A 13,660-nucleotide genomic window follows, 5' to 3' on the forward strand; every position below is an offset into this window, starting at 1 on the left:
ATATGGAATCAGAAAAAAACTCAAATAGCCAAGACATTACTCAGCAATAAAAATAAATCAGAAGGAATCACACTTTAGGCTATATTATAAATCAATAGTGATCAAAACAGCATGGTACTGGCACAAAAATAGAGAGGTAGATCTATCGAACAGAACTGAGAACCAAGAGATGAACCCAGCTACTTATTGTCATTTGATTCTTGATAAGCCTATCAAAAACATAAATTTGGGGAAAGATTCCCTGTTTAAAAAAATGGTGCTGGGTGAATTGGCTGTTGACGTGTACAAGACTAAAACTGGACCCCCCACCTTTAACTATTAACAAAAATTGATTCTCACTGGATGGTCATGACCACATAAATGATCATGCAAGACACGGATTGACAGTAAACGCTGCAAGAGGTGAGGCTAACCATAGGTGCAGGATAGCACTGAGCACTTCTTGCAGAGTTCTTTTATTGAGAAGATACATAATGGTCAGAAAAACTACTAAGAAAAGACATGCAGCGGCTTTGTGCTCAGGGACCATGTGCTTCAGGGGCTATGTGCTCAAGAAAATGATCTCATATTGGTAAACAAAAGATGGTAAAAATTTATGTATTCAAGGAAATGATTTCCAAAAAGACTACATGCAATTTCCTTCACTAATTCTTCAAGGAACTACCATAAACAGTTCCTGTTTAACATCAGCCTTACTACCACAGGATTGATATTTGCTCCTCTGGGATTACTGAGTTACTTGGTGGCTTGCCTCCAAGTGATAAGAGATTTCCAGGCTTCCCAGGAGAATATCTTATTTTCAGCAATTCCTCAGATGATTTATGAGATTGATGGCTGTTGTGGTAAGTATGATTTTTAATCCACTAGACTGAATAAAAGATTTAAACTTAAGACATGAAACTATAAAGATACTAGAAGAGAAGGCAGGGAAAAAACTTGAAGATATTGGCCTGGGAGAATATTTTATGAGGAGTTCCCCCAGGAATTGAAGTAACACCAAAAATATATTACTGGGATATACAGTTATGATTTAATAAAAAAAAAAAAGCTTCTGCACAGCCAGCAACAAAGTAAGTAAAGCAAGCAGACAGCCCTCAGAATGGGAGAACATATTTGTAGGTTATGTTTCTGACAAAGGTTTGATAACTAGAATCCACAGAGAACTCAAAGTCATTAGTAGGAAAAGAACAAGTGATCCCATTTCATTGTCGGCAAGAGACTTGAACAGAAGCTTCTCTGAAGAAGACAGGTGCATGGCCTACAAACACATGAAAAAATGCTCATCATCTTTAATCATCAGGGAAATGCCAATCAAAACCACTTTGAGATATCATCTAACTCCAGTAAGAGTAACCCACATCACAAAATCCCAAAACTATAGATGATGGTGTGGATGTGGTGAGAAGGGAACACTTCTGCTCTGCCGGAGGGACTGCAAGCTAATACATCCCCTTTGGAAGGAAGTTTGGAGAACACTTAGAGAACTAAAAGTAGACCTGCTGTTGGATCCTGCAATTCCTCTACTACATAAATTTCCAGATGGCCAAAAATCATTTTACAACAAACATATTTGTGCCAGAATATTTATTGTAGCCCAATTCATAATTGCCAAGTCATGGAAGCAGCCCAAGTGCCCATTGACCCATGAACGGATTAACAAATTGTGGTGTATGTATACCATGGAATATTATGCAGCCATAAAAAGATGGAGACTTTACCTTTTTTATGTTTACATGGATGGATCTGGAACATATTCTTCTTAGTAAAGTATCTCAAGAATGGAAGAAAAAATATCCAATGTACTCAATACTACTGTGAAACCAATATATAATCACCCACACTTTCATATGAATGATAAAACACAACTATAGCCCAGAATGAAAGAGGGAAGAGGAGGGTGAGGGGAGAGTGTGGGTGTTTCTAGGTGAAGGCAGGGTAATCGATGGGACCTTACCTATTATGCATACTGCAAAGGTATGTGTCATTTGTTTTTTAAGAGAAGAATATAGTTGTGCTAACACAACAAATAAGTAAGTGAGGTGAAGGCTGTTATCCAGTTTGATGGAAGCACTCCAAATTGTGTATAAAATCAGCACATTGTACCCCATAAATGCAGTATTGTATACAGTTATGATTTAATAAAAAAAAAGATGACCTTGAAAACCTTACATTAAGATGTAAAAAAAAGCACTGGTGATACTGTTCTTAAATATTCGAAAGGTCTGGTCAAAACCTACCCTCCCTTTGTTTTGTTCATTATTGTTGTATGTTTGTTTGTTTTTTATTGTTGGGGATTCATTGAGGATACAAAGAACCAGGTTACATTGATTGCATTTGTAAGATAAAAACCCTCTTATGCCTGTGCCCTGCCCGCAAAAGGTGTACTAAACCCACCGTGAACCCCCCCCTTTTTAAACTTATTTGAAATGAGCAAGGAAACAATTCAGTGTGAAAAACGGAAACCAAAATTTTATGCATTTCTTTTCTTTTTTTCTTTTCTTTTCCTTTCTTTCTTTTTTTTTTTGTAGAGACAGTCTCATTTTATTGCCCTCAGTAGAGTGCTGTGCTGTCACACAGCTCACAGCAAACTCCAACTCCTTGGCTTAGACAATTCTCTTGCCTCAGCCTCCTGAGTAACTGGGACTACAGCTACAAAACCTGCCTAGATTTTATACATTTCTCAAGATTAACCAAGCCTAATAAGAATGTGGACAGCAAAACGATGTTGAATGTCTTACTCAAACAGTATAGAGGTTACCCAGTGTTGTGTTTATTTTAAATGGCCATCGAACTATGAATGGATTGATAAATTGTGGTATATGTATACCATGGAATACTATACAGCATTAAAAAAAGATGGAGAGGAGGGGAGAAAAGGTGGCAGACTGAAGCCAGCTTTCAACAGAGGCTCCCGTCCAGAAGGAGAGTTAAGGGACAGGAATTTAGTAAGTATCCTGGTGGACTTGAGCCTCACCAAGAGAGAAGGTTGAAGAACGCACATCAACACCGCTGAGGCAAGCTGTGATCACAAGGATGCAAACAAAAGTACAAAATCTACCACCAAGCGGATGGGAGTCCACCTCCCCCATGAGACCGGCTCAAGAGCCCCACAATTGAACAAGCGGGCAGAAATTATAGGTCCTCCCACTACACTCCAGGGAGAGACCTTCTAAAAACTGGACCTACCTCCCCTACTGGGGTGCCGTGGCGTTCTCCCGCCGGGCATAAAATTGAATAAAACTTTGGGAATCCTTTGCCGGCAACCCTGAATCCCCGGCGGTCCCCTCTCGCCCACTGAGGTCTGGAGGCCTGTCCCCCAGGAGTTTGGATCCCTGGGTGATTTCTCAAGGGGAGTGGACAGTCCCCGAGTTGCGACTGGTCAGCATTGACTCTGAGGCACGCGAGTGAGGAGAGGGCACCGGGCTGAAGGGGAGTCACGCCTTGGCGGCACTTCCCTACGGTGCAGTACAGCAACCCTCCCTGGGCAACATTACGGGGCACAAGACTGAATAAGACTCTAGCTTCCCCGCTGAGAGCTGAGAGCCCCTACTCTCACTCGGGGTCTGAGGGCCGATCCCCCAGGAGTTCGGATCCTTGGGTGATTTCTCAAGGGGAGTGCACAGTGCCTGAGCTGCGTCAGGTCAGCGCTGACTCTGGGACACGTGAGCGAGGAGAGGGCACTCTGATGAGGGGAAATCAAGCCTTGGTGGCACTTCCCTGCGGTGCAGTGCAGGAGCCCTCCCCGGGCCGTAGTGTTGCGTAAAACTGAATGAAACTCTAGCTTACCCCCCCACTCCCAATCGGGGCCTGGGGGCCCATCCCCCAAGAGTTCTGATTCTTGGGGGATCTCTTGAGGGGTGTGGACCCAGCACAAACTGTGGCCACTCAGTGCTGACACTGGGGCGCGGGACAGAGGAGAAAAGGGTCGCCTGAGTGCCCACACCAGAGCAGCAGTTCCCTGGAGGTAGATCAACAGCCGTTTTTTCTTTAACGGCAGAATGCTCACTTCTGGATTCTGAGGCCACACCCCCTGTCTCCCTGGGCAACCAGAGGAGGCCACAGGTGAGCAGGGGATTTCTTGACAGGGCTCACAAACCCGGGAAGCTTCCAGGGCGGGGCCGACACAGAGAGGTGTTCGGACGCAAATATCCAGGAGCAAAGACGTTTGAACTCAAAACAGCCCTTCTTCTGTAGGCGATTTCGACAGGAACAGAGACAGAACCCCGCAAAGTTGTCTGTTCTGTTCTTTTCTGTTAGCAGCACCCATCAGGGAAAGGGCTAAGCCTGAGTGAACACCTCCTTCCCATCACTTGCATCAAACACTCAAAGATGTCAGGCCCCATCTCCTCCTGCTAGATAGCGGCAGTCTGCGGGGGCCTGGCAAACTTCCTTGTGATTCAGGCAGGTGCAAACCCCTGGAGTGTCTGTTCACTGCAGGCAACTGGGTTAGCCATCTGCAGAGATACCACTGACTGGGTCCGACGGAGGGGCAAAGTGGGGAAGGAGACGTCAACCTTCCTAGACTGCTCTGTTTGCTGGGTGGCTCCTCCTGACTCCACGCTGCACTGGGGTGAGCCGTGTCAGAGGACTCAAAAGGACTCTGTGATCCAGTTCCCAGAGACCTCTTGAACTCTCCCACCCGAGACAAGTGCCTATTGAGACAGTTGATTTGGAACTTTTGAACTGGGCTAATAGACTGAGGACCTTTCAGGTGGTGCCCTGGGTGTGCGATTGTAGGAAGGTTTGATTCTCCTTTTCCAACTGGGGCCAGAGGTGGGCAAGTGGGGTGACTTAATTGCTGATTTTTCCACACAGCTGAGACTTCAAGCCAGAGTAGAAGTTGCAATAGGATCGAACAGAAACCAGCTGAAAGCAAGACAGAATCACTTTGCTCCACCACACCAGACAGGGCCCCAGTTTCTCAGGCCACAACACAGCACGGGCCCTCGATAAAACCCCAGGGGAAAAACCAAAGGGAGTCAAATAACCATGGGGTGGAATCAGCGGAAAAATCTGGTAACATGAATAACCAGAATAGATCAACCCCCCCCAAGAAAAGATACAGCAGATGTGATGGAAGATCCCATTCATAAACAACTGGCTGAGATGTCAGTAATCGAATTCAGAATTTGGATTGCAGAGATTAATAAAATGGAATTAGGAATTCGAGGAGAAATTCAAAAATTGTCTCAAGAATTTAACGAATTTAAAGACAAAACCACCAAAGACTTAGACACACTGAAGCAAGAACTTACAGCCCTCAAAGATATGAAAAATACAGTAGAATGCCTCAGTAACAGAATGGAGCAAGCAGAAGAAAGGATTTCTGACAATGAAGATAAAGTCTTCGAACGCTCCCAATCTCTCAAAGAGGAAGAGAAATGGAGAGCAAAAACGGATCACTCACTCAGAGAACTCTCAGATAATTCGAAAAAAAGCAACATAAGGATTATAGGAATTTCTGAGAACTATGAGGTCGCCTCCGAGGGCAAAGAGGCCCTTCTGCATGAAATTATGAAAGAAAGTTTTCCAGACATGCCTAAAGAATCTGAAATTCAGATAGCGGACAGCTTCAGAACCCCAGCACGATTCAACCCCAATAAGTCATCCCCCAGACATATCATAACTAGCTTCACTAAAGTTAACATGAAAGAGAAGATTCTCAAAGCAGCCCGGTGAAAGAAAACTATAACGTCCAAAGGTAAGAATATTAGAATAACTGCAGATCTCTCTGCTGAAACTTTTCAAGCCAGAAGAGGCTGGTCATCAACTTTTAATCTCCTAAAGCAAAAAAACGTTCAACCCAGGTCTTGTATCCAGCTAAACTGAGTTTCATCTATGATGTAGAAACTAAATACTTCAATGACATTCATATGTTGAAAAAATTTGCCATAAGTAAACCAGCTCTTCAGGATGTTCTCAGACCTATCCTCCACAATGTCCAACCCAATCCTATACCACAAAAGTAAACTCACTCAGAAACATCGGATCAAACTCCAACTTCCACACTGGCGAAAGGATTAAAAATGACCACTGGACCTTCGAAAAACTCGATACCCAAATTTCCACCAGACTTATCAATACTCTCCATCAACGTGAATGGCTTAAACTGTCCTCTAAAGAGGCATAGGTTAGCTGACTGGATACAAAAACTCAAGCCAGATATTTGTTGCATACAAGAGTCACATCTCAACTTAAAAGACAAATACAGACTCAGGGTGAAAGGATGGTCATCCATATTTCAGGCAAATGGTAATCAGAAAAAAGCAGGTGTTGCAATTTTATTTGCAGATACCGTAGGCTTTAAACCATCAAAAGTAAGGAAGGACAAGAATGGTCACTTCATATTTGGTAAGGGTAATACTCAATATGATGAGATCTCAATTATTAATATCTATGCACCCAACCAGAATGCACCTCAATATATAAGAGAAACTCTAACAGACATGAGTAACTTGATTTCCCCCAGCTCCATAATCGTTGGAGATTTCAACACTCCCTTGGCAGTGTTGGATCGATCCTCCAGAAAGAAGCTGAGCAAAGAAATCTTAGATTTAAACCTAACCATCCAATATTTAGATTTAGCAGACATCTACAGAACATTTCATCACAACAAAACTGAATACACATACTTCTCATCAGCCCACGGAACTTACTCCAAAATTGATCACATTTTAGGTCACAAGTCTAACCTCAGTAAATTTAAAGGAATAGAAATTATTCCATGCATCTTCTCGGACCATCATGGAAAAAAACTTGAATTGAGTAACAACAGGAATCTGTATACCCATACAAAAACATGGAAGTTAAATAACCTTATGCTGAATGATAGCTGGGTCAGAGATGAGATTAAGAAAGAAATCGCCCATTTTTTGGAACAAAACGACAATGAAGACACAAACTAACAGAACCTCTGGGACACTGCAAAGGCAGTTCTAAGAGGGAAATTTATAGCACTGCAAGCCTTCCTCAAGAGAACGGAAAGAGAGGAAGTTAACAACTTAATGGGACATCTCACGCAACTGGAAAAGGAAGAACATTCCAACCCCAAACCCAGTGGAAGAAAAGAAATAACCAAAATTAGAGCAGAATGAAATGAAATTGAAAACAAAAGAATAATACAACAGATCAATAAATCAAAAAGCTGGTTTTTTGAAAAGGTCAATAAAATAGATAAACCTCTGGCCAACTTAATCAGGAAAAAAAGAGTAAAATCTCTAATATCATCAATGAGAAACAACAAAGACGAAATAACCACAGACTCATCAGAAATCCAAAAAATCCTTAATGAATATTAAAAGAAACTTTATTCTCAGAAATATGAAAATCTGAAGGAAATAGACCGATACTTGGAAGCACACCACCTTCCAAGAGTTAACCAGAATCAAGTGGAAATGTTGAACAGACCCATATCAAGTTCAGAAATAGCATCAACTATACAAAACCTCCCTAAAAAGAAAAGCCAGGGACCAGATGGTTTCACGTCAGAATTCTACCAAACCTTTAAAGAGGAATTAGTACCTATATTACTCAACCTGTTCCAAAATGTAGAAAAAGAAGGAAGACTACCCAACACGTTCTATGAAGCAAACATCACCCTGATCCCCAAACCAGGAAAAGATCGAACAAGAAAAGAAAATTATAGACCAATATCACTAATGAATATAGATGCAAAAATATTCAACAAGATCCTAACAAACAGAATCCAGCAACACATCAAACAAATTATACATCATGACCAAGTTGGTTTTATCCCAGGATCTCAAGGCTGGTTCAATATACGTAAATCTATAAATGTAATTCAGCACATAAACAAATTAAAAAACAAAGACCATATGATTCTCTCAATTGATGCAGAAAAAGCTTTTGATAATATCCAGCATCCCTTCATGATCAGAACACTCAAGAAAATTGGTCTAGAAGGGACTTTTCTTAAACTGATAGAGGCTATCTACAGCAAACCCACAGCCAATATCATATTGAATGGAGTTAAATTGGAATCATTTCCACTCAGATCGGGAACCAGACAAGGCTGCCCATTGTCTCCATTGCTTTTCAACATTGTAATGGAAGTTTTAGCCACCGCAATTAGGGAAGAAAAGGCGATCAAGGGTATCCATATAGGGTCAGAAGAGATCAAACTCTCGCTCTTCGCAGATGATATGATTGTGTATCTGGAAAACACTAGGGACTCTACTACAAAACTCCTAGAAGTGATCAAGGAATACAGCAGTGTCTCAGGTTACAAAATCAACATTCATAAATCGGTAGCCTTTATATACACCAACAACAGTCAAATTGAAAAAGCAGTTAAGGACACTATCCCATTCACAGTAGTGCCAAAGAAGATGAAATATTTGGGAATTTACCTAACAAAAGACGTGAAAGATCTCTACAAAGAGAACTATGAAACTCTAAGAAAAGAAATAGCTGAAAATGTTAACAAATGGAAAAATATACCATGCTCATGGCTGGGAAGAATCAACATTATCAAAATGTCCATACTACCCAAAGCAATATATAATTTCAACGCACTCCCTATTAAAGCTCCACTGTCATATTTTAAAGATCTTGAAAAAACATTACTTCGTTTTATATGGAATCAGAAAAAACCTCGAATAGCCAAGACATTACTCAGAAATAAAAACAAAACAGGAGGAATCACACTACCAGACCTCAGACTTTACTACAAATCGATAGTGATCAAAACAGCACGGTATTGGCACAAAAACAGAGAAGTAGATATCTGGAACAGAATAGAGAACCAAGAGATGAATCCAGCTACTTACCGCTATTTGATTTTTGACAAGCCAATTAAAAACATTCCGTGGGGAAAAGATTCCCTATTTAACAAATGGTGCTGGGTGAACTGGCTGGCAACCTGCAGAAGACTGAAATTGGACCCACACCTTTCACCATTAACTAAGATAGACTCTCATTGGATTAAATATTTAAACTTAAAACATGAACCTATAAAAATACTACCGGAGAATGCAGGGAAAACCCTGAAGAAATTGGTCTGGGTGAGTATTTCATGAGGAGAACCCCCCGGGCAATTGAAGCAGCTTCAAAAATACACTAGTGGGACTTGATCAAACTAAAAAGCTTCTGCACAGCTAAGAACACAGTAAGCAGAGCAAGCAGACAGCCCTCAGAATGGGAGAAGATATTTGCAGGGTATATCTCTGACAAAGGTTTAATAACCAGAATGCACAGAGAACTCAAACGCATCAGCAAGAAAAAAACAAGGGATCCCATAGCAGGCTGGGCAAGGGATTTGAAGAGAAACTTCTCTGAAGAAGACAGGCGCAAGGCCTTCAGACATATGAAAAAATGCTCATCATCTTTAATCATCAGAGAAATGCAAATCAAAAGTACTTTGAGATATCATCTAACTCCAATGAGACTAGCCTATATCACAAAATCTCAAGACCAGAGATGTTGGCGTGGATGCGGAGAAAAGGGAACACTTCTGCACTGCTGGTGGGAATGCAAATTAATACATTCCTTTGGAAAGATATATGGAGAACACTCAGAGATCTAAAAATAGATCTGCCATTCAATCCTGTAATTCCTCTGCTGGGCATATACCCAGAAGACCAAAAATCACAACATAACAAAGATATTTGTACCAGAATGTTTATTGCAGCCCAGTTCATAATAGCTAAGTCATGGAAAAAGCCCAAGTGCCCATCGATCCACGAATGGATTAATAAATTGTGGTATATGTATACCATGGAATACTATGCAGCCTTAAAGAAAGATGGAGACTTTACCTCTTTCATGTTTACATGGATGGAGCTGGAACATATTCTTCTTAGTAAAGTATCCCAAGAATGGAAGAAAAAGTACCCAATGTACACAGCCCTACTATGAAACTAATTTGGGACTCTCACATGAAAGCTATAACCCAGCCACATCTTAACAATAGGGGGAAGTGGGAATGGGGGTGTGTGGGTAGAGGGAGGGGAATCGGTGGGATCACACCTGTGGTGCATCTTACAGGGGTATTTGCGAAACTTGGTAAATGTAGAATGTAAATGTTTTCGCACAGTAACTCAGATAACGCCAGAAAGGCTATGTTAACCACTGTGATAAAAATGGGTCAAATGGTTTATGAAGCGAGTGTATGATGCCCCATGATCATATCAATGTATACAGTTATGATGTAATAAAAAAAAAAAAGAGAATCGCTTAAGCCCAAGAGTTGGAGGTTGCTGTGAACTCTGACACCACAGCACTCTACACAGTGTGACATAGTGAGACTCTGTATGAAAAAAAAAAAAAAAAGATGGAGACTTTACCTCTTTTATGTTTACATGGATGGAGCTGGAAAATATTCTTCTTAGTAAAGTATCTCAGGAATGCAAAAAAAATCCAATGTACTCAGTACTATTATGAAACTGATTTATAATCTCTCACACTTTCATATGAAAGATGAATCATAACTATAACCCAGGATGAAAGAGAGAAGGGGAGAGAATTGGGAGAGGAGAGGATGGTTTGATAGAGGGAGGGTAAACAGTGGGACCACACCTATGGAGCATATTGCAAGGGTACAAGTCAAATCCATCAAGTACAGAACACAAATGTCTTAACACAGTGATTAAGTAAATGAGGTGAAAGCTATGTTAATTAATTGGATGTAAGCACTCCAATTCGTACAAATAATCAACACATGGAATCCCACACAGGCATAAATGTATTCATGATCTATGTAGATATGACTTAATAAAAGGAAAAAAAATAAAATAAATGATCTTAAGAAACATACAACTGATGAGAATCCTGACAAAAGCACTTTAGAAAAAGCTGTTTAATCACCAAAGCAAGTAATGACACATATTAATGAGAAAAGAGAAAAACAAAAACTCAAAAGCAAATTTTGATGTTGTTTACGAAGTAGATGTTTGCTTGGCTAATCTTTTATCTTCTCACCAAACGTACAATAAGTTGAAACAATTTCTCTAGGTGAGCACACCTGTAACAGAGGAAAATAAGTACCTCTTTCCCAGGTGGTGCCTGTGGCTCAGTGAGTAGGGCGCTGGCCGCATATACCAAGAGTGGCTGGTTCGAACCTAGCCCTGGCCAAACTGCAATTAAAAAAAAAAAAAATAGCCGGGCATTGTGGCGGGCCCCTGTAGTCCCAGGTACGCCAGAGGCTGAGGCAAGAAAATCGCATAAGCTCAAGAGCTGGAGGTTTCTGTGAGCTGTGATGCCGCGGCACTCTACCAAAGGTGACAGAGTGAGACTCTGTCTTTGAAAAAATAAATAAATAAATAATAATGAGATTAAAACAAACAAACAAACAAGTAACTCCTTCCCTCATCAATGATGGCCTAGAGATAGCAAGAAAACGGCACAAGTTTATTGGTACTTTTAGGAGTCCTCAAGGCCATACCGGACCTCCAGCCTCTCTTAAGAATATTCATCTAGGCTTAGTACCCAGGGCACAGTGGTTACTACACTGGTCACATGCACCAAGGCTGGCAGGTTAGAACCTGCCCCAGGCCAGCTAAACAACAATGACAACTGCAACAAAGAAAAAGCTGGACATTGAGGCAGGCGCATGTAGTCCCAGCTACTTGGGAGACTGAGGCAAGAGAATCGCTTAAGCCCAAGAGTTTGAGGTTGCTGTGAGCTGGGACGTAATGACACTCTACCAAGGGTGACATAGTGAGACTCTGTCTCAAAAAAAAAAAAAAAGAATATTCATCTAATGCCTCGTTCTCATATTAAGAAGATGCTAGACATAAAAGAGACAGGAGATTTCCATAATGATTTTGCCTTGCTTGTGAGACCACTGACAGAGCAGGAAAATGTGCTGCTTGGTGCTCAGATGACATCAGATGAACTTTCAAAAGAAAACTGGCTAAAGATGCTATGTTGACATATAGAAAACACCATTTGCAAATATGATGCTAAGAATTTTATTTACACTGCTGATATAGAGTCCTTTGAAGTAAATACAAAAAGATATGGACATTACTTTGAGTAGAGCATCTAGATCAATAAAATGACATCAAAAAGGGTTATAAGAGCATTCTCTTTCTCCAAAACTCCAAAAAGAGCTCTACAAAGGGCTTTTATGACATCCTAGAGTTCAACAGAGGGAAGAAGCCTACCCAGCAATGATAAACATGTAGGCAATCATCTTATTGGCACATCATCATTAACAGGTATCCCATATCCATCCCTTGTCAGCCTTCCTTCCTTCTTTGAACAGAGAAGTTATACTTAAAGTAGATCTACAACTCATTTCATATGAAGCTTTAAAAAATATTAAATTATAGAAAGGTATAAATACCTTGAACTCAAATAGCAATCTGACTTAAGTGGTACTGGTAATTAGCACTTTCTGAAAGTTGGAAAGAGGATAAGTAACACTGAACTATGCTATTTGATTTTCTTCTTCAAATAGTAAGGTTTACATCTTATATTTTTCAAGTTAATTAATGTAAAATATATATTGATTTTGATGTGATTTATCTCCTTGTTCAAATCTCTGTTTGAAGACCAATAATTTAAGTTATACATGAATCAGTAGCTTTGCAACACTGATACAGCAAATAAATTTTATTTGGTGGGTGCCAAAAAATAAAAAGAATGTGAAGGAGCTAGAACCCTCATACATTGCTGATGAAATTGTAAAATGGTGCAGTTGCCATGGAAAAAGAGTTTAGCAGTTTCTCAAAAAGCTAAGTCTTAAGTATATATTTCCCATATGACCTAGCAATTCTACTCCCGGGTATAAACACAAAAGATTTGAAAACAGGAACTCAAAAAGATACTTTATGTCATTGTTCAGCACAGCATTATTCACAGTAGCCAAAAAATGGAAACATCCCAAATGACTATCAACAGACGAATGGATAAAAAAAATGCAATATACACATACAATGAAATATTATTCAGCCATAAAAAAGGAATTAAATTCTCTGATACTTTGTGGCTGAATCTTGAAGACATTATACTAAGTCAAACACAAAAGGAGAAATTTTGTATGATTTCATGTATATGAAATATCTAGAATAGGAAAACTTACAGAGATAGAAAGATATCAGAATTTACCAGGAGCTGTGGGGAGGAAGAAATGTGGAGAACTGTTTGGGCTGATGAAAAATCTTGGATATTGATAGTGGTGTTGATCGCACAGTATTGTGAATGTTGTTAATGCCAATTAATGGTACACCAATTTTTGTACACACACACATATAACTTATTGTATCCACTCTTAGGTGTATTTATATGTAATACAATACCAACTTTTTTTTTTTCCAGAAAAATAAATAATGGAAATACTTAGCTACTATTCAGTTTCGGGAATGTCTTCTCAAGGAAGAGCTTTTTGAGCTAAGAGATTCAAATTACCTGTTCTGTTAGGGTGACAGCATTACAGGGAGAAAGAGCAAAGGCCACAAGGTCAGACAATGGGCTTGTTCTGGGAATAGGAAGGAGAAGCCAGAGTATCTGACCAGGGGAAAAGTATAGTAGAACAGTCAAAGAGACAATAGGGACCAAATCATGCAGAAATTTGTGGTCTAAGTGAGGATTTTGGCTTTTAAGTTGAATGAAGTGAGAGGCATGAAATAGTTTTGAAAAAAGGAAGGGACGGGTTTTGAAGAATAGGGATGAGATATGACTTGAGTTTTAGTAGAAT

General features: G+C 40.1%; 1 pseudogene; it reads left to right on the top strand.

The window, feature by feature from the left end:
- The first annotated feature begins 830 nt into the window (after positions 1-830).
- Positions 831-12,268, top strand: LOC128576834 (protein ECT2-like; annotated as a pseudogene).
- The last annotated feature ends 1,392 nt before the right edge of the window (positions 12,269-13,660 follow it).

Source organism: Nycticebus coucang, chromosome X (assembly GCF_027406575.1).
Source record: "Nycticebus coucang isolate mNycCou1 chromosome X, mNycCou1.pri, whole genome shotgun sequence".
Classification (NCBI taxonomy): domain Eukaryota; kingdom Metazoa; phylum Chordata; class Mammalia; order Primates; family Lorisidae; genus Nycticebus; species Nycticebus coucang.